Source organism: Amblyomma mixtum, chromosome 7, assembly GCF_055824585.1.
Source record: "Amblyomma mixtum isolate Tamu chromosome 7, ASM5582458v1, whole genome shotgun sequence".
In the NCBI taxonomy this organism is placed as follows: Eukaryota; Metazoa; Arthropoda; class Arachnida; order Ixodida; family Ixodidae; genus Amblyomma; species Amblyomma mixtum.
The window spans coordinates 106,882,138-106,901,696 of record NC_143018.1 but is presented as its reverse complement, the minus strand read 5'-3'; the positions used below and the strand labels follow the sequence as shown (position 1 = coordinate 106,901,696).

The following is a 19,559-nucleotide window of genomic DNA, read 5'->3' as shown; positions in this document are numbered from 1 at the left end:
TTCTGCCACACTTAAAAAAAATTCTTGGTGGTAAGAGTTCTTCTAATCCTAAACTTTCCAGGTAGCTTCATTTGACATGTGCTTCTGCGGGTTGCAGTAGGAGTTTTTGCTGTTGAGGTACACAAGGGTTGAGGAGTGGTTGTCGGTTGTGGAGTGGGTGAAACCAGGCGCGATGAAGGGCCCTGACTGACGTCAGTGGTATTGAGGTTATGCTGGGTCGGAGGCGTATTGCAAGACGAACTCTGATTCACTTTTCCGGAATCTGGAGTGGTCGGCACTCGTGTGCAGTCAATGGGCGGCGAAATGTCACCAAAAAGAGCCGCTGAAGCTATGGACGATAATTGCTCCTCAACGACTTCCTGACGAACAGCCGAAAATTTGGATGAGTGCCACACTCGCCCATCATCTAGCAGGTATAAGGCAGGTCCACGTCACTCCACAACTCTATGAGGTTCAGAAAAGTGAGCAGACAGCTTGCCTCATATAATTGGCTTGCAAACTCGCACATACTCGCCAGTCAGAAAGGAGCGGTGCTTGACTCCACTCCACTGCTCCGCATAATGCTTATACTTGGCTTGCTTCTGCTCAAGCCTGTGTCGCAAGAGCATCGGTAGACACTGAGTTAGTCAGCAACAGCAACACGTAGGTCATGTTGCTCGTACAGAGCCAGCTGAGCATATGCCTTGAAAACCATATTAAACCGTTCAACAAGTCCATTGGCTTGGGGGCGATAAACCAAAGAGAGCTATGGCATATCCCCTATTCCTAGAGGAAAGTTTGCATATCCTCAGATCTGAATTGTGGTCCGTGATCAGACACAGTCTGCTAAGGATAACCCTCATGAGAAAAGGACCCAAGTAGTGGAGGAGGAAGAACATTTATTTCCGCCGAATATGGCGCGGCAGCCACCTCCGGCTCCGCACGCAGGCGTCCGGGGAGGCAGTCTGTCGCACCGCGGCCGGAGGACATCCGATCCCGTCTACGAGAAGAGGTCTTCAGCCTCGGCCGCCAGGCGGACGGCGAAGCGCTGAGTTTTTTCGTCGGAGCTTCTCAGCGTGGTCTCCCATTCATCTCTAGTTTTAATCGCGTTGTGCCCTGGGGCACGAACGCATCTCCAAATTATGTGATCTACTGTTGCCACGTGGCCGCAAAATTGACAAATTTCGGTTTCTGCACCGTCCCTCTTCCGCCCTCTGGCACCCGTCCAACTCCTCCACAGGGGCGAGAAGACATTTCGAGCTTGGAGTCTTCTCCAGTCGTACGACTCCGTTTTACTCAGGGATCTATCCGGTGGCGGATATATCCTCCGGTCTTTCTTCAGATTTTCGGTTACATCCCTAAACGTACCAATACTCTCTTTGCTTTTAGATGTTGTGGAGGCGTCCGCAGCACACCGAGGTAATGAGGAGCGGGCGAGCATGTGGGCAGCCTCATTGCTGGCGAGACCGGCGTGTGCTGGGGTCCAGATTATAGTCACGCTTTCGGCCAGAGACGACTCGTTCAGAATTTTGGCAGCACAATTGCTGACTCTACCCTTGCTAAAATTCCTAACCGCCGCTTTGCTATCGCTGACGACGTGTATCACGCCTGGTCGTGCAATGGCAATGGCTATTGCAATCTCCTCCGCCTCTACCGGCGGTAGATCTCGGTTTCTTTCGATTCCTATGGCGATCCCGGTGTCTAACAGGGCGACTTAGGTTACGTCGCCTTCTTTCCCGATCGCTGCATCGGTGTAGGCGACCGATCCCGGCGGGAGTTGTCCAATTTGTTAACGAGGTGCTTATCTCTGCTTTTCCTCCTCCCCTCGTCGTGTACGGGGGTGCATGTTCTTCGGTATGGGCGAGACGTATAGATGCTTTCTGATTTCTCGATCTATGCTTTCCCTGACACTTTCGCCTTCCCCGGGCGCTGGTAGGTTTACCCAGTCGAGGATTTGTCTACCTGCCGTCGTTCCTGCGAGTCGCTCCCTCTGGGATATCCTGACCGCCTCAGCCAGCTCTTTCCACTCATTATGCAACCCCATTTTCTCTAGAATGTCGTTAGAAGTAGTTATGGGGAGCCCTAGAGTGCACTTCGTGCATGTCAACCAAGCTCCTAGTGACTGTCACTTCGCAATCACACTCACGGACTACTATAGTCAGTGGATGGAGGTCTCTTTCACGAATACTGTCACAACTGCAACAGTTCAAGAATTTCTCCTTGGGTTGATATCTAAGGAGAAATTCTTGAACTGATGCAGTCGTGACAGTATTCGTGAAAGAGACCTCCATCCACTGACTATAGTAGTCCGTGAGTGTGATTGCGAAGCGACAGTCACTAGGAGCTTGGTCGAAAGGTCTCATGATGTCAATGGCAACCTTGTCGCAAGGCTTGTCTGGGAAGGCGACAGGTTGCAGAGGAGCTGCAACTGGTTGAGCCAACTTGTCATTTTGGGTAGAAAACAGCACGAACGGACAAAAGACCGAGATAAGGAGACACACAGACGAGCGCTGTGTCGCAACCACATTTTTTATTCAGAAAAAGACATAACTAACAATCACATCACCTAATAGCTCCAGCGCACATGCCCAGTGTACAATCTTAGGACCACATCATAGGTCAGTGGCTAAGAACCTCTACAGCCTAATAGCAGGACAGCTGAGACACAAAAAAATAATAAAAAAAAACAATAAAGCAAATCACGTGTTGTCCAGGAAAACAATCTCTTTACTGATTAGCAATAACGAGGGCTGACTAATGCATTCATCCTGTCTTTTTTGAATATGGTATGCTTCCATTGACTTCGTTGTTGTCTTATCTCTGTGATAAGATGAAATGCGTGTGTGTGCGACTAAAGGTCTGCACACTTTACTGTTTTCCTTCCCGCGATACTGGCAGTGCTTCTTTAGATGGGAATAGGTTGAATTCGAAAGCGCTCGAAGATGTTCCCTGAGCCGAATATTAATACAGTGGCCGGTCTGACTGATATAAACTTTATTGCACGAAAGAGGACGCTCATACACCACTGAGCAGACACATTCTACACATCTTGGTCTATGCGATACTTGACAATGAAATGGGCTGTTTCTTGGTACGGTGTTACTCGATTCTTATCATACAGCAGAGCCCCCCCAACTTGTGTGGTGCAGAAAACACTTTGTTCATGTCAAACTGTCCCACAACGTTTTTAAGGTATGTCACCACCTTTTTCAAATAAAAAAAAAATTTTGACCATTAAATTTTTATTTCACATTGACCGTATAAAGCACCGTTTTATATGATATTCAAAAGCAAAAAAGAGTGAAAAAAAACCATGCTGGCATTTGTTATTGACAAAAAATGGCCCAAACTTGGCTGTTACTCGAACATTCATAACTAGCGAATGGAGAGCAGGAATTGTGCACTTTTTGGCACAGAGTTAGCCAACTAACCAGACTGTGCAACCAACTAGGATCTTTGCCATCCGATAATTGGGAATCAAGTTATAGCAAAAGTACCAAAGAAAACAAAAAAATGCGTCATTTTTTCCCTGCATTCCTTGACATAAAACATGATTACATCAGAACTTACCATTCGATTTCATTCATCCTAGTTCATTGCACAGGCTGGTAATAAAGGAACGAGCGTGCAATGCTTCATTGAAAAATATTTATTCATTTCGAAGTTATAAATTGTTGGCGCAACAAGAAAGTACAAGAAATCAAGTTTTGAGAAGAACAAGACTAAAGTTTTTCAATCCTTGTAGAAACAAGATCGTCATGCCCTAGGAAGTTAAAATCCTCCAGGTTCATAGCTAGGGCCCTCCTTAGCTGCCACGAGCTCTCTTTTGGCTTTTGTTGCTGCCCGTCTTTTCTTGCGGAGATGTTTTGCCTCACCCATTGATTGACGCTGGGCCTTCTTCACGCGGTACTTGTCACTGGTGCAACATGCTACTTGAAAGCGGTGGCCAGGTTCGATGCCTGCTTCCCTCAAAATATCTGCTGTACTGCTGTGGCCATCATTGAAGTAGCACACAGCATCATGTAAACCAAAAAGTAGGATGGGCAGGCTCACGTGGACGTCTTTGGGAACCCGTTGCCAAGTCATGCCGTTGAAACTCTCATTGGCATTTTGGGTTTTTCCCATGCAGGCACTTCTCTAAGAGCTCACCCGTACAAAGGTCAGTGTACGCCGGCTTCACTTTGTTGAGTGCCTCATTGGAAAGGCCTCCCTTGTGCTTGCAGCATCCACCACCGAGTCCATTTTGTCGGTTAAACTGCTCCAACTCTCAGTGCCAAGAGGGCACAGACCATGCCTTGGTGTTTCAGGCTCGCTAATGCAGCTTGCTTCATGGCTTGCAGAAGTACTTTGATTTGGGCTAGTTGGTTCATATCTTGAAAGTTCGGACGGCGCGAAAACAACAAAGACAAAGGAGACACGAAGGAGACATGGCGCCCGTCCTGTTGTCTTCGTGTCTCCTTTGTCTTTGTTGTTTTCGCGCCGTCCGAACTTTCAAGATGGCTTGCAGGTCTCCCACATTCGCTCTGATGGTAATACCATAATACTAGTTATGCAGCCGATCGATGAGGGCATCCAACTTTCCTTTGCCTCTAAGCCCACGAACACTTTTTTTTTTCAACTTTTGTAGTCAGCATCCTACACGCTTCTGTACATGCCCAAGGCCCTCCAGTTTTGCACGCTATTTGCGCCATATATATATCCTTTATAGCCGCGTGGCTCTTGGAGTCGCCATCTCCATAGAAGTCTGCGTATTTTAAACCACGACTTCTTTCTGCACGCTCGAACATACGATAGAGCCCTACCGCCTCCATACCACCAGCACTACCAGTGTAGTTCGCTTGGCACTGGGTGTGATTAGCCTTCCACTCCAGAAATTCAGTGCTTGAGGGGTTCAACTTGCTTTTCGAATGGCATGCCGTACATTTACTTGACATGCCTTCTACGTCAGTTACTTTCCCAGTATCAATGAATATCAAGGGCACACAGCCGTACAGTGAAGAATGCCCATGCCTTTGCCATGTGCCATCACCTGACACACCACACTCGGTACTTTGCACAACACAACGCACTTCAGCAGCGGCATTCATCATTGACGCAACAGTCTCTGCAGTTTTATAGAGCTTTGCAGATATCTTTTGGTAGGCAGAACGCCAAGGCGGGGGTGGCGTGCGTGTTCATTACTTTCGTCAGCGTTACAGCTCCAGAATATCCCTTGCCCAGCTGACGTCTTGCGTAGACAAGACACAGGTTATTCTCAGGAGCACTTCCAGCCTTTTTTGACGATTGAATTGAATGTGCATATGCGCACACATCACATAGAACAGCATATGCACATGATATCAGAAGCTGCGAGCATGCTTCCAACCTGAGCGACGCCTTCTTGCATTCCGGGCAGGCCAGTTTTTCAAAAACAGGTGATAGGATCTCCATATCTATAATCCTATTACCTTGCAGTAAAGGTTCTTGCAGCGGCACTTCACTATTGTTCAACAAGTTCCCAAGCTTTGCAGCACTCGCCGATACATTCACGTCTGCATGTTCTTCGGTCGGATCATTCATCATGTGGCGATTGCCAAGAAACTTCAGTTTCAATCGCCTTTTTACCCTGAACTTGGCCATGCCTTCTTATAAAAACGTCCAGCCTATGTTATTACTGTTGCTACTAAAATAATACCTACAAAAAGGACGAATCTGGTAGCATTCAAAGCAGTAGCATAAAGCACACGCAAAGTAAACAACTGAGATGCTTCTAGCGTCATGCATCCCCCTTGCAGAAATTTAAAGCTGTTTGAAAAAAAAGGAAGCCTCACAAATTGCCTGTGAGTAATCTTTTACATATCAGGCTAAACATAACAGAAAATTTCCAATATACGCCGTTGATTATCGCTGAGTTATCAGTTTCTGTTACCAACCACATCAGTTTCGGCTTCAGAACTGTTCACCACCTGTTCGAAAGTTGGCTATAGCTTTTGAACTAAATAAGATACGAACATGATTCTTGCTGCAAAACGTTTTTGAATGTTTGGGGATTTTCGAGATTCAAAAAAGAAAAAAATGTCATTTTTACAAAAAAACGCCTTTTCAAAGGTGGTGACATGCCTTAAGATTATGAGTTGTTCAGTGTACATACAGAATAATTGAACCTTTCCTATCTTTTTTGTCTAATCTGGCTTTTGAGAAATCTTCCCGTACTGCCCGCAATAGCTTCTCGCAAGTTGCTGAAATTGCTACTTTTGGAAACCTTGCAGCATACCTGTAAAATCTACATACCTGTAAAAGCACACTGTCCACTACGCAGTGATAACATGAATTTGTCAGGCTTGAATGTATGCTCGTTATCGTTGCTCTACTTTTTACTAGTTTCGAGTGCCCGAGTCAAAACTTGACACTGGATTTCGGGGTCTGGGCGAATACATCAAGCAGACGTGTGCTTCCTTTAAAAACACCTTTAAGCTCAAAAACTGGGGAGCATTTTCTGAAGGCAACTCAAAAGTGAAAGATAGCCCTTTACCACATTCTTTAAAAACCTTTAGGATGTCATTACTTCTTGTACTGGAACTGTCCCTGTTAACCAAAATTAAAAAATCAACAAATCTTGAAATATGTTTTGCAAGCCCTCCAATCTTGTTCTTGATTTCCCTGTCCACCTTAGCAAGAAAAATATTGCTGACTGGCCGGAGCAACTCTTGAACCAATACATATGCCCTTTCTTTTTGGATATAGACATCCCCTTTCCAGCCCATGTACGTCGATTTCAAATAAAAAGACAAAAGCTCAAGGAACGCAGACACAGAAATGCGGCACCGACCCACAAAACTAGCGTCGTTTTTCCTTTCATCTGTGCGCTTGCGTACAGCTATCAACATGCCTTTTAGTGGAAGAGAATAATACCGGTCCTGTATATCAGTGCTAAAACCGGAACACCTCCCTGGATTTTCTTGCTTCAGGGACTTGACCAGTACATCTGCATTTTTCACTGCAAACAGATCATCCACTGTCAGACCTGAAAGGTGCTTAGACCAAATTCTACCAAGTGCCGGTTTCGGAAATGATAGCCCTAAAGGGGACATCAGTTTTGTTGGTTTTTGCCAACAGGCTCATGGGAATGCGGTCACATCCCACCACTGTCCCCGAATCCACTCTCTTGCCTGCTCTTTCCAACTACCGGTGCCCGACGCAGCTCAGCCTCCATTAGTTCCTAGGTAGGTCTCGGGATGAATGTACAGTCGCGGGTAAAAAAGATTAGCACACGAGACGGAACACCAGAGCGCCGGAATGACAACGCGTGCCGCTGCGAGTGGCGAAGAGGCTGATAACGAGAGTGCCGGGCCGTTCCCATTCTACAGTATTAGGGGGGTTCAGTGGACTGTCACGGACCAGCAAAATTACTGGCTAAAAGCAGCGCTATCAGCTATTGTTCCCGCGAGTTCCTTTTGACAAACCATCGCGGACTTAAAAAAACAGTAATAGAAAGAAGCCATCTTTTCTCATGAAAACCGAGCCAAAATAAATGCCGCATGCACAGTCACGTAGGGTCGGCACTTCAACGCTCGGGCAGTGCGCACTTGATAAAGCTTACTTCCTGCCGTACCCCCCTAGGCTGCAAAACATGGAAACGACCCGATAAGCAGGTCTGCGTACCGCAGCGCCGCGTGGTGAGATATACGAATTCTGATCGCCAGTGATATGTGCTAATATTTTTTGCTCGCGACTGTACCACCTACTGTGCCTCACGGTGTCACGTCCACCGATCCTTGGAGTGCCTGAAACCATTCCGTCAGCACCAGCTGGCAGTCGGGCCCCTTGACCATCTCGGCATCTGACGTCTTGCAGAGAGTTTTCTGGTGTGTCGTTGCCACTCTTGCCTTGATGTGGCACCAGAAATGCAGCGGCGCCTGTCGACCAGCTTCCTGCAGGTCTTCCGTAAACCGCACAAGTGCTGTGGAGAGCTCGTTGCTCCGAAGGCCTCCAGACGACGTGTGGCATCTATGGGAATGCGGAGGAGAGAGTGGAACACGTGACCATGGATAGTAGTTCAGGAGTGCAAACTGCTGGGCTAGTTGGTTCATATTGCATATAAAGGGAACCAGCGAAAAGAGACGCAAGACAAGAACAAAGAAGGCACACACCACAACGCTGTTTTTTTTTTTCCCACATTCAACCTGTTGAGAAGCCTTAAGGCCAACGCCTTGGCCTTACGTGGTTTTACTTCTGCCTTCTTGAAGTTCTCTGTAGCTTCGGCCGCTTTCGTCTTAAAAAGGGAAGAGGGAAGCACCACGAACCCACCTTCCTTGTCAGCTTGAAGGAGACTGAGGCTTTCTTGTTGGAAGTGGGTGACCAAAGGGCGCAGACCCCTGCTTGGTTGACGTCGTCCCATCCAGGTTCTCATGAGACAGTCAACTCTCTCTGAGATGCAACGAGCTTTCTCCTCAAAAGGGGCCTTGTCAGCCACTCTGTGAACCACTGCCAGAAGCTCGTGCTTGCGGGACCTTGGTTCAAGGGAGAACTTAGGTCCGAGCTTCAGGATGTCGTCGAATTCTGAGGGAAGAGAGGCTTCGCCCAGGTACGTGACAGCTGTACCAGTTGCTTTCTGTATTTTTTTCCTGGGCAGAAATAGCCGAAAGTCATTCCAGTAGGCTTCAGTGAGTAGTGAAGCGAGACGAAGATGCTCTCGAAGCCTACTTGCAGCCGCCCAAGGTTGTCCGGCTTGAAGGCACATAAGTCGCATCCATTCCCGCAAGTGCCGGACCTGCCGGTAGAGCCCCACTGGCGTTGTGGTGTGTGCCTTCTTTGTTCTTGTCTTGCGTCTATTTTCGCTGGTTCCCTTTCTATGCAATGTGACCGTGGAATGTCTGTCCATTTCTCCCTCAGCCTGCACATCATCGTGGCCAACTGCACTCTGGTTTAGGATGGAAAGCGACACAGTCGCAGCGGTTGGGGTGACGGAGAAGCGGCTCGAATATTGGTGGCAGCATGGAGCAATGCGGAGTGGATGCTACCCACTTCGTGTAATGTGGGAGTGTAATGTCCCAGACAGGACCTTTAAGGGTACAGTAAATGATGATGATGATGGTGGATTGCCATTCACCACTCTAAAGTTGTAAGTTTTACGAACGTGTTTTTTTTTCTTGGCTTCGCCGCACGATCTACGCAGCGCCGACCCCCGCTACATCACCATCATCTGTGATGAGGAGAGCTTGTCTGCTGCTCCTTTGTATACTCTTGTCAATCTTCACAAGCCAGTGATTAAACAATGGTGCACTCTCTTGTTAGCATCTGAATGTTTTTGAAACGTTCATGATGTAAAAATAGTGCACAGGGAACACAAGGGACGGAAAGTAAACGACACAGACAAGCGCTAACTCGCAACTGAGGTTTATTGCTGACGCGCTTAATGTTTCTGAAACACCCGGGCTTGTGTGATTTGCCAGCGCAGCTGTTCCCCTTTATAGGACCTATTGACTACCTTCGCCGTGATAGAGGGGTGCTGATTGTGGTGTTTGGTTCCTCATTTCTTTGACCCACTTAATCCTTACGGTCTCAAGATCATGGTGCTTTGAAAGGCCGAGTCCTTTCCTTATGCTGGGAAAAGCTTCGTTTTGATAAGTTTTCTAGACAGTCTTCCTGTTCGCTGGTGTATGTTAACGAAGTGCTCAGTGGGGTGCCATTCTTCTTGGGGATCTCATGTTTGTTTTCCTTCCCTGCGTCAGCTTCACGGAGAATTCGTACCTTTTCCTTTACTCTCTGAGCATGGTACTCGCCTCATTAGGACAACTTGCAGCTCTAACATAACTTGAAGCAAGTGTTGTAGTGGACAAAGAAAGGAGACACAGTGTCATGTTCATAGCAAGGCAACTGGGCGTACCGCATGACTCTGACTGAAAGGAACGACTTTATTCCGTGAAAGTGGTGTTATGTCAGGATGGTTGTGGATTCAGAATGCTGTGACGAAAGACAGTGGACGCCATGGTGAGCGGTTGATATGACTCTGGCCAACTCCATGCTGGGAGATTTACTGCCTGCAGAGATTGCCGAGATGGCACGGTGGCAGAGTTGGGCCGGCTGCTAGGCCTAGCCTTGACCCATGCTAGCGGGCGAAGCCGCAGCAATGAACTATCTCAAGACCAGAAGCCAAAGACCCTTTATTTCCGCCAGCGTCTATATTTATAGGGCGGAACAAGCGCCCTCTACACTGCCTAAGTCAACAAAAGGATCACATTGGGAACCTTGAAGAAATTCCCAATGGCCTTCCCGAGCACATCTTATTTGGCAGTGCTTGGAGTGACACCGTTCTCAGGTTTGAAGGACGGCCAGATGGAGCTCTTGGGTATAAGGAATGGTGAAGATCATAGTCATTTGTTGACTCGACGGGACAGTAGTCTTCAGCAGTTGCCTGATGATCCCTTGAGTAGTGTCTCACTCGTTGATGGTATCGGTTACGCATGTACACAGCATTGGTTACCATAATGGTGTTCTTCCATGGCTCTGGGCTTATGTGTTATGACTGCTTTCGCTCATTTCTTTGCAGGCCAAAACCACATAGGCAGGTTCTTGCTTAATGTAGACAGATCTTGATCTTGTCAGATCAGGTCTTGTCGGGCCAGCCTTTCTGGATGTACGAGGCTTCATTTTGGGGTGTGCTGTCAACAGCTGTGCAGTTCCGAACCTCAGCTAGCTTCGGGTTGAAGCTTGCACTAATGTACAGGCTAGAACCTGACGCTCTTGGTTCTGGGTCTTAATAGTCTCTTCTGGATTCCGCGCTCGAGACAGCGTGCCTGCAACTGTCATGTGTTTTCCAGGAACATACATCAATTTCGCAGTGTAGCGTTGGAGCCATAGTAGTAAGCGTTGTAGCCTGGGGCATACTTTGTGGAAGTTCTTGCACTGGAGACCGACTAGAGGTTTGTGATCAGTCTTGAAGACAATGCTTTGACCACAGATATAATAGTGAAACTGCTCACAGGCAGACAGAATAGCTAACAGTTGCTTTTCAATTTGCGCATAGCGCTGTTGTGCTGATGTAAATGCTGCAGATGGGTTACTCGGTATTCATTCTGGATGAAAACACTGCCGATTCCATAAGAACTGACATCCGTGGCTATCGCAATAGACTGCACCGGGTCGGAGCAGTGCAACACTGGTGGTGTTGTCAGCTTGCTCTTGATCTCTTTGAATGCACTGGACATCTTGGGGAGTTCAGTGCCAAGCAGCATCAGACTTGAGAAGTTCTTGAAGGGGCTGCATCCTTGTTGAGAAATTTGGGATGATCTTCATGAGGTATGTGGCCATTGCCAGAAAGCAAAGAAGCTCAATTATGTTAGTTGGTGCTGGTATAGCGCTGATAGCCTTTACCTAGCTGGGATCAGAGGTGATGCCTTGCTGTGTCGACTGATGTCTGAGGCAGGTGACTGAAGGCACTCAGCTTGAGCTTCTCATAGTTCAGTTTTAGGTTGTTAGCTCGTGCTGTGCTGTGCACTTGCAGATGAGCTCGTTTTCCACCGAACTGAGGCACTTCAGCTTTTCATCACTCAAGTCATTCCCCATGCAGTAGGATTTCATTTTAGCTAAGGTATCTATTGTGTCCCTGCGCGAGACTTCTGGCATGTTGTCTATGTCGTCGGACTAATCCGCTGTGCTTCCTGCAGTGCAACGCACCGGCGCAAAGATTGCCTTGTCGGTGGTTGCCTCATTGAAGATGTCGGAGACGTTTTCATTCTTGTCGACGTTGCTACGATGGCTAGAAGGGGAGGTGAGAGCATCGGCCAATGCGGAGTGTAGCAAGAGATTATGCTTGCAGCGGTGGTGCTGCTGTCTACACTTAGATTGCTTAGATCGCGCTTGGCGGTTCACTTCCCGTTGTACATCCCGTTAGACATCCGTTAGACATCTAGACCCGTTAGACATCTGCCTTACAAATGATGCTGTTGCTGCACTCGAGTCAGCATGGCACACCCATTCATGACATCTTGGTACGCACTAAGCCCTCTCAGTACCTCGTCGCTAAATATGACCTTCATTTTCTCAAATCCATTCGGCTCACTGACTGCCCTGTTACATGTGCAATTGCTTATAGCCTTGCAACATCCCTGTTGTCACATTTCGAGGCTTCTCTTACCATATCCATTCTAACATGTCCTTCCGATGTGCGAAAGCCTTTGGACACAACAGAATTACATACACATTTAACCAGATGAGGAAAGTCCGACAAAAAGTGCAAACTTCTCTTGTCATCTGCAGGGTGCTTGACCTTGCAGACTGTCTTCTTGGTGGTTCCTTCGATGCCGAAAGCACGCCACATGCTCCTGTTCCATGATGCAGTGTCTGTTGTAACAAAATCCACGAACAGGCAATACTTTTCAGCTGCTAGTGTGATGTAAATCACAATCTTTGAAAGAACATCTGCTTTCACATTGCTTTGTGAACCAAAGGTGGCAAGGATCTGCTGGAAGTTGCCAGAAAATGACTGAAATGATACCACTAGACCAAGGTCACAGGTCTCCTTGCTTTGGTCTGGAGAAGTGTAGGCATCCTTATCTACGAAGCCCTCTATAAAACCATGGTTTGTCACTTACAGGCTTTCTGAAAGCTTCATTTCATCGATCAGAATGCCTCCCTGCATCTCAAACTTTCGGCGATTGCGGCAAACATATTCTCACTGAGGCCAAAAGAGCTCTTATAGCCCTTCATATACTAATCATATACTAAAGATATAAGAATCTTGGAAGTGCAAGGCTTCATCTCAGCTGTCGGGGTTTTTTGCCCGACATTTGCGACAGCAGAGGTAGCATGCCAAATTCTGGGATGCCCGCACGAGGCAAGCGCACTCTCTGCCACATGCGCTATAGGTCTCCTCCCTCGCCGTTGGTTTCCTGCTAGCAAAGAGCTCCACTTCCGCGTCTTCGTGCCTTTCACTCTCCACTCGTCAATTTTCGCGCGCCAAGGCGTTGGCGATCCTCCGCCAGCCCCATCCACTCGGCTCCTTCTCTGGCTGCCGGTGCACGTGGAGTGGCCGCCGCCGTGGTAGCTGTGCGATGTCTGAAAGAATTTGGCACAGTGAACCAGTGATAATCCTTGGTTGCTGATGTCACTTGCACAATGTGACGTCATATTTCATTTCATTTATTTCACGTACTGAAAGGACATGAGGGGGCGAGAGAAAATAGCTGCCTTACGGGCAGCTTGACAAGCTCGCACCCCCTGTTACATATGGACAAGGGGAGACACAGTACATGCGCGAAACATTAGGAAATTACATATTTTGTAAAGCCATTAGAGTAACTAGATAACAATTATTATCAAAACACATGACAACTCTATAAATACTGCAATAACATGCAAATTTGACAAACCAGAGAGTGGCAATTTTCCATTGCCGTGTAAAAAAATGTCGACATAATACACACCACTTTCACACACACATATACACATCAACTGCATTCATCAGAATTCATATACCATAAATAAAATCAACTCTACAAGACGTCAAGGTTTCTAATATGTTCATGCATTGTATGGCCTTTATTAAGATTATTTAACAGTCTTGGAATTACATTACACAACATTTGCATTCCATAGTTCGTTCGTGATGAGGGAACTTCCCAGAGTTCTGTGTGCCTTGTGTGATATGGGTGAATGTTGTGACCTAAGTTTGCTAACTGCAAGAGGAAGTTACTTTGTTTTTTATCTTTCACTAGGGCCTTGCATAAACAGAAATCATAATAGTGTTCCATGTTTACTAAGTTGAAGTTCTTTAAGAAGTGCAATAGATGAACATATTGGAGGTGAGTTTGTAATAATTCTTACAATTATTCTTACAATATGCCAGGTTTTGCTCTAAAGCCCGGCACTGCGCATCGCCGCGAGGTGCAAAAGTGGGAATTTTTTAAAATGTATTGCTAATTTCCCACTCGCTTTTGAGATCTCGTACGCGACATGCACGCTCGGTGCTCTGTACTGTACATAGTGCAATCATTTTAAAGCCAAGCTCGAACACCCTTTTCTGTGGCCCTTTAATGATTGGTCGCTCGGGAAGAGAAACTTGGGCCCACCGCTGGGAGCACCTGCCATCACAGGGCAGTGGTGCATCGCTTAACTGCAGTGCAAGCTCCAGGAGGGGTTAAATGTCTCCCAGGGATGATGATAATAATAATAATAATAATAATAATAATAATAATAATAATAATAATAAACTTTATTCATACAATATTTACAATCTCGTACAGGCACACCAAAGCCACAAGAGGGCTTGTAGGGTGTCGCCCGGCAGCAGCGACAATCCAAGTACACAATTTATACAATAGAGAACGAAACACACACAAAAAATGTATATATACCTATGTACTATTGCGCTCAATATGAGTTGCAACGCGCGGTCATCGACCGGGCTCGTTCCGTGGTGTGCCTCCTCCAAACAGTCGCTCGGAATTCTGGGAGAAACTTTTTCCTGAGCTGGGGTGCTGTTGTTTCCTGGAGCAGCAGTTTCTCCCAGAAATCCGAGCGACTGTTTGGAGGAGGCACACCACGGAACGAGCCCCGGTCGATGACCGCGCGTTGCAACTCATATTGAGCGCGATAGTACACGTGCACCGAAACTTGTGCACTAAAATAAAGAATGAATAAGATAAAGAATGACCTTCTGCATATATGGCAATTAACTCATTACGCTATCACTTCATACCTTTAAGGCATAGCTTAAATATCTCCTTCAATTTTTTCTTGCTGTACCGTACTCTTTGTGGTGCATTTTTTTTCTCGGTGCGCCTGTCATTGGAGTGGCAAGTTCAGAGTAACGGGGTTATAATAATAATAATAATGTTTATTTCCATCATAACAGAAATGGTGGAGGTGGTGAGAAAAAAAAAAGAGAGGACGCTTGACTGAGTTCTCACCACCTCTCGGGCAGCGGCATACAGCAAGAAACACTGCGCTCTGTACATACTGCACACATGCAGCAGAAACAAAAAGGAAAGTACAACAAAAGAATTAACAATACGTAATACAACATTAACACACATAGTAAAGCAAAATAACACATAATGCAAGGCTTCATTCCAAAAGTGGTGTTAGTGCTGCTTATGAATAAGAATGAGTATAATTACATGCTTTCAATTATAAACTCTATGGCTTCTGCAAGGTCTGGTCCCCTTGCAGGGCACGATCAGCAAAAGCTCTTTAATAGTTCAGAATGAGCAGAAGTTGATCAGATGGGTACAGCAGTCCCCTTCGGTCTTGGCTGCGAGTGAAATGCAGGAGTGGCTGGTTGCTGACCGGCTTCGTACACAAAGAAATGCAGTTCGTGAAATTGATATGCTCACCTACAAATTGTGCAATGTGGCTGCCCACATAGGTGGTGGCGGAGATCTGAGTAGATGGCAGGTGCTGGGGCAGAATTGTTGCAGTCAGTCTCTGCTATACCTATATTGCTCTTGACACCTTCGGCGCTGCTTGCACAGCTGGCGTCAAGGGAGGTTTTGGAGAAGTAGATGAAATGGTATCAGCGAGCATGGGTCCTGACATAGCAACTCTCTCTGTGGGTGATATCGGACGCTGGAGTCGACGCAGCAGTCCGGCTATTTTGCATGTAGCGATATGCCTGTCGCAGTCAAAAAGTCTCTGCCATGCACAATGCCCCGGCACAGATCTGGCACACACAGGAAGCGCTGTTGTGGTGGCCAGTGGTCCACACTATTTTGCATTTTAGGGAAGTGGTGGACTGCGACCAACCTGTTGCCAGGTGGAGTGCTCGTTCCTGTGTCCTGAGTTTGGTGCCCGCTTCCTCTGCCGCCCTCATTGCCAGCGCTCCCAGCAAGCTCACACTTGAGCCTGTGTCTAGCAAGGCCTGGAATGTAGTCTGCCCGATCCGCACTTCCAGAAGAGGCTCTTTGCTGCCGGCCAAGGCCGCTACCCGCGGTGCAGTCGCGCAGGTGCTCGCCGGAGAAGCACCTACTGTCTCCCGTTTCCCGAGCACTGGGAGCGGAAATGTCCGATTCCGTTGCACCGGTAGCAGCGGGGCGGGCCACTTCGCCGACCTGTAGGGCACTCGCGGGCTAGGTGATCGGTGCCTCCGCAGCGATGGCAGGTAAATTCCCTGGAGTCGAGCGCTTGGTATCCTTGCAGCTGTGGCGGCGCCGGAGGACGTGGCCCGGTAGCGGGCAATCTGTGCAATTGGTCTCGATGGTACGATGGCTGTATCGCCGCAGGATGCAACGGCCAGTTGGGCGCCGCCAACTGATACTGGAATGGCGCGGCTGCCGCCGCCACCATAGCGGTGGGTTGCGTTCCAGGCAGGCCAGTTGCGTTTATAGCCGGCTGGAAGGCTAGGTCTCTCGTCACTTGGTTGGCCGGAGGCGGTGGTGGCCTGTACTGCAAGTGCCTCCAATAACGCTGCATGAGGCTGTCGGCAGCCTTTGCCAACTCCGCGAGGCTGGCAAACTCTTTTCCTTCCACCAAGTCTTGGAGCTGCGGGTGCATTTGCCGCAACACGCGGTCCACCTTTTCCGACTCCGGCACTTCGCCGCCAATCCGGTCATAGTAGGCAGCGATCGTGTAGATGAATTCTTTTAAATTTTCTTCCGGGTGCTGCGTGCGGAGCTCAAGTTCTTGCTTCAAGCGGCGCTTCGCGTCAATGGAGGAGAATTCCGCAACGAAGACGGTGGTAAATGCCTCCCAAGACGCAAATGGGCTCACAAAGCGCCACCACAACTTCGCGCTGCTCTCCAGCACAGCAGGCAAGATGTGAGTAAGCCTTTTGTCGGCGGCGACGCCGGTGACGAGGCAAAATGTTTCTAGCCGGTCCAAAAACTCCTCGGGAGACTGGGCGTCGTTGAATCCCGTGTATTTTGGGAGCTGCCCGGAGGTGCGCGGAGCGCAGTCCACCGCTGGTGGAACCACCATCGTCGTCGCCGCAGTCACGGAGCTGGCCGGCGCTGCCTCCGCCACCATTAGCCTTTGTCGGACGGCCGCCGCGATTTGCTCACGTTGTATGGCGGAGCCGTTGGTTTGCCCCAGAAGATGTTGCAGCAGCGCTTCAGGAACATCCACAGAGTCTCTGTCTATATTCATGCCAATCCCGGACGGGCCCCCACTTGTCACGCTTGACGACGGACTCGCACGTAGTACACGTTCCCAACCCTTTATTCACACCACCAACACCACATCGTTCTTCCCACTCCGCCGCTCGTCTGTCCCTCAGTCCCCTGCCTCCCGCCAGCTCTCCTCCCGCGCGTGCCCTCTGGTTCTTGCTCCCGAAACCACAGCTCTCCACACGGCCTCCGAGACCCGCGATCCACACACACACACACACACGCACACACAGCTGGCCTCCGAGATCCGCGACCCACATGCCCGCACTCACTCCTCACAGTACATCAACGATGCGGCAGTGATCGGACATTTAAAATAGTGAGATCAAAATACACGTACTGTGTACACAGTGCAGAGGTGTGCGAACAAAAAGCATGGCAAGCACACACGCTATGCATTCTTTCAGCCATAAAGCACTCGCGCAGTCTGTCTGTCTCGTTTTTGAAGACTGAGACGTGAGGCACTGCACACGAACACTGCTTGCGCGATTCTTTTAATTTTAAAATGGTTCAGTTGATTTCTCTGCACGGCGCTTCAGTGTTGTGCATCTCTTGTACGCACCACTGGCTAATCGGGAAATGCCTCTGAATGTTGCACACAAAATGCGTGACCAAAAACAAAGGCTTTAGCTTACCTCTCCGAGTAGCATCACCTTCTCTCCCTGCAGCCGCTTCGCCGACAGAGTTTTCACCCAGCCGTTCGTGAAATAGTTATGGGCTTCAAGCGATTTGTATGCTTTCATCTCTTCCAGAGTCGTGAAACTTGAAGACAACACCAAGTAGTTCACAATGTCTCCGTGAGAAACCCTGGGGAAAGTAGTTTATTTATTTATTTATTATTTATTATCAATACCTCAAATGCCCCAGGAATGGGGTATTACATGAGGGATGGGCTGAATGTGTCACTAATGGAAGATTGGATGGCAGCCTTGAAGTGCAGTGGATCGGAGTGGTGCACGGAGTCGAATGGCAGGCCGTTCCAGTCTCGAGCAGTTTGCACGAAGAATGATCGAAGATGAGCTGTAGTCTGTGCTGGGGGAGGGTAGACTGTTTTGGGATGGTTGGTACGGCTTGATAAGCGATGAGCTGGCAGGATAGCTGAAACATCAAGTTGGCTGTGATAAAATTTATGAAAGAGGCAGAGCCGAAAGATGCAACGTCTGGACTCGAGATTAGTAAGATTAGCCTCAGATTTAAGTGCAGTGACGCTGGTGTGATACGAGTAGTCCGAAAAAATAAATCTAGCTGCGCGATTCTGAACTGATTCGAGGGTGTTTGAAAGGTTAGATTGATGAGGGTCCCAGACTGAGCATACGTGAGTACACATGGCGCCCATTTTTGTATCCACATCCGGTCGCTATGTGTTTGGGTCCACATCGTCAGAGTTTTAGCTTTTCTTGGTATCGCGTGTGTGCCGACCCGATCAGTCAAGCGTAATATGCCTTGTTGAACGCAGGCTTACTGTAAACAGGTGGCGTTTCTCGCAAGAAGCGGTGACATCCGTCTAAAAACAACGACAAACAGGAACACTGCCAACACTACATGATGAGCCAGTGCAAAGTTAGCAGCGGCGGCAGCGCGGTGCTCCAGCATGGATCTGATGCGTTGGCACGGCCGGACGTGACGTCACGTGCAAGCCATGTGTACTCACACTTGAAGTGCACTGACACTCGCATCCACTCACTCGCACTCAAATCCACTCACACTCGTATCCACTCACACTCGTATCTACTCACACTCGTATCCACTCACTCACATTAACCCACATTCACATTCACTCACATCCACTCACTCACATTAACTAACTCACATTCATGTCCATTCACTGTGATGTTTGCAGTGCATGTTTGTGTCGACGGTGGCCTTCTAGCTTTATTTCTCCGTGTTTGCTGGCAACAGTGGGGTGAGAGTATTACTGCCGTGGCCGATGATGCTCGTGACTTCCCTACGTAGCCTGGCCAGCACAGTGCGGTGACGAGCTGCCCGGGGCTTCATCGATCTATTCAGTCAATTTTGAAAGTTTCGGTGCTGTAAGGAAGTGGTCACTTATCGTGTAAACTGTTGTTTATCAGCCACTCACGTATTTGGGAGGAACGCCGCTTTGGTTGCTCTTCCCGAGTAACCTCTCGCAACAAATCCTTAATTTAACTGTCACCCACCACAGTGAGCAGTTTGCTCACAATACGGTGGGCAGAGTGCCTCCTACCAGGGTGGCAAGTGGGTCGCCTGCTTTTTCCCTGAAACGCTGCCGCACTTTCTGCTGAACGGGAGACTTAACGCTTAACACTAGGAAAAATGGAAGTCCTTGTACTGAAGGGCCCTTTGAAAGGGTAGCAGTAGGCAGATTAGAAACTTTGCTACAAACCTGAAGTCAACCTTTCTGCCAAAGAAACATCCCTTCATCTTGGAGGTGCAGCTCATCCTGCTGGCTGGCGACTTCACAAGGCAGACCCGCACCTTTGCTTAATACCTCTAGCACGACATCATTACAAGCCAGAA

At 48.2% G+C, this 19,559-nt stretch overlaps 1 long non-coding RNA gene and 1 pseudogene across 7 annotated transcripts in view; one reads left to right on the top strand and one right to left on the bottom strand.

Moving 5' to 3' along the window:
* LOC149337125 (uncharacterized) overlaps positions 1-19,559 on the top strand; it is a 131,414-nt gene that overhangs the window by 2,473 nt on the left and 109,382 nt on the right. The window lies entirely within an intron of this gene.
* Positions 3,751-5,598, bottom strand: LOC149337129 (uncharacterized; annotated as a pseudogene).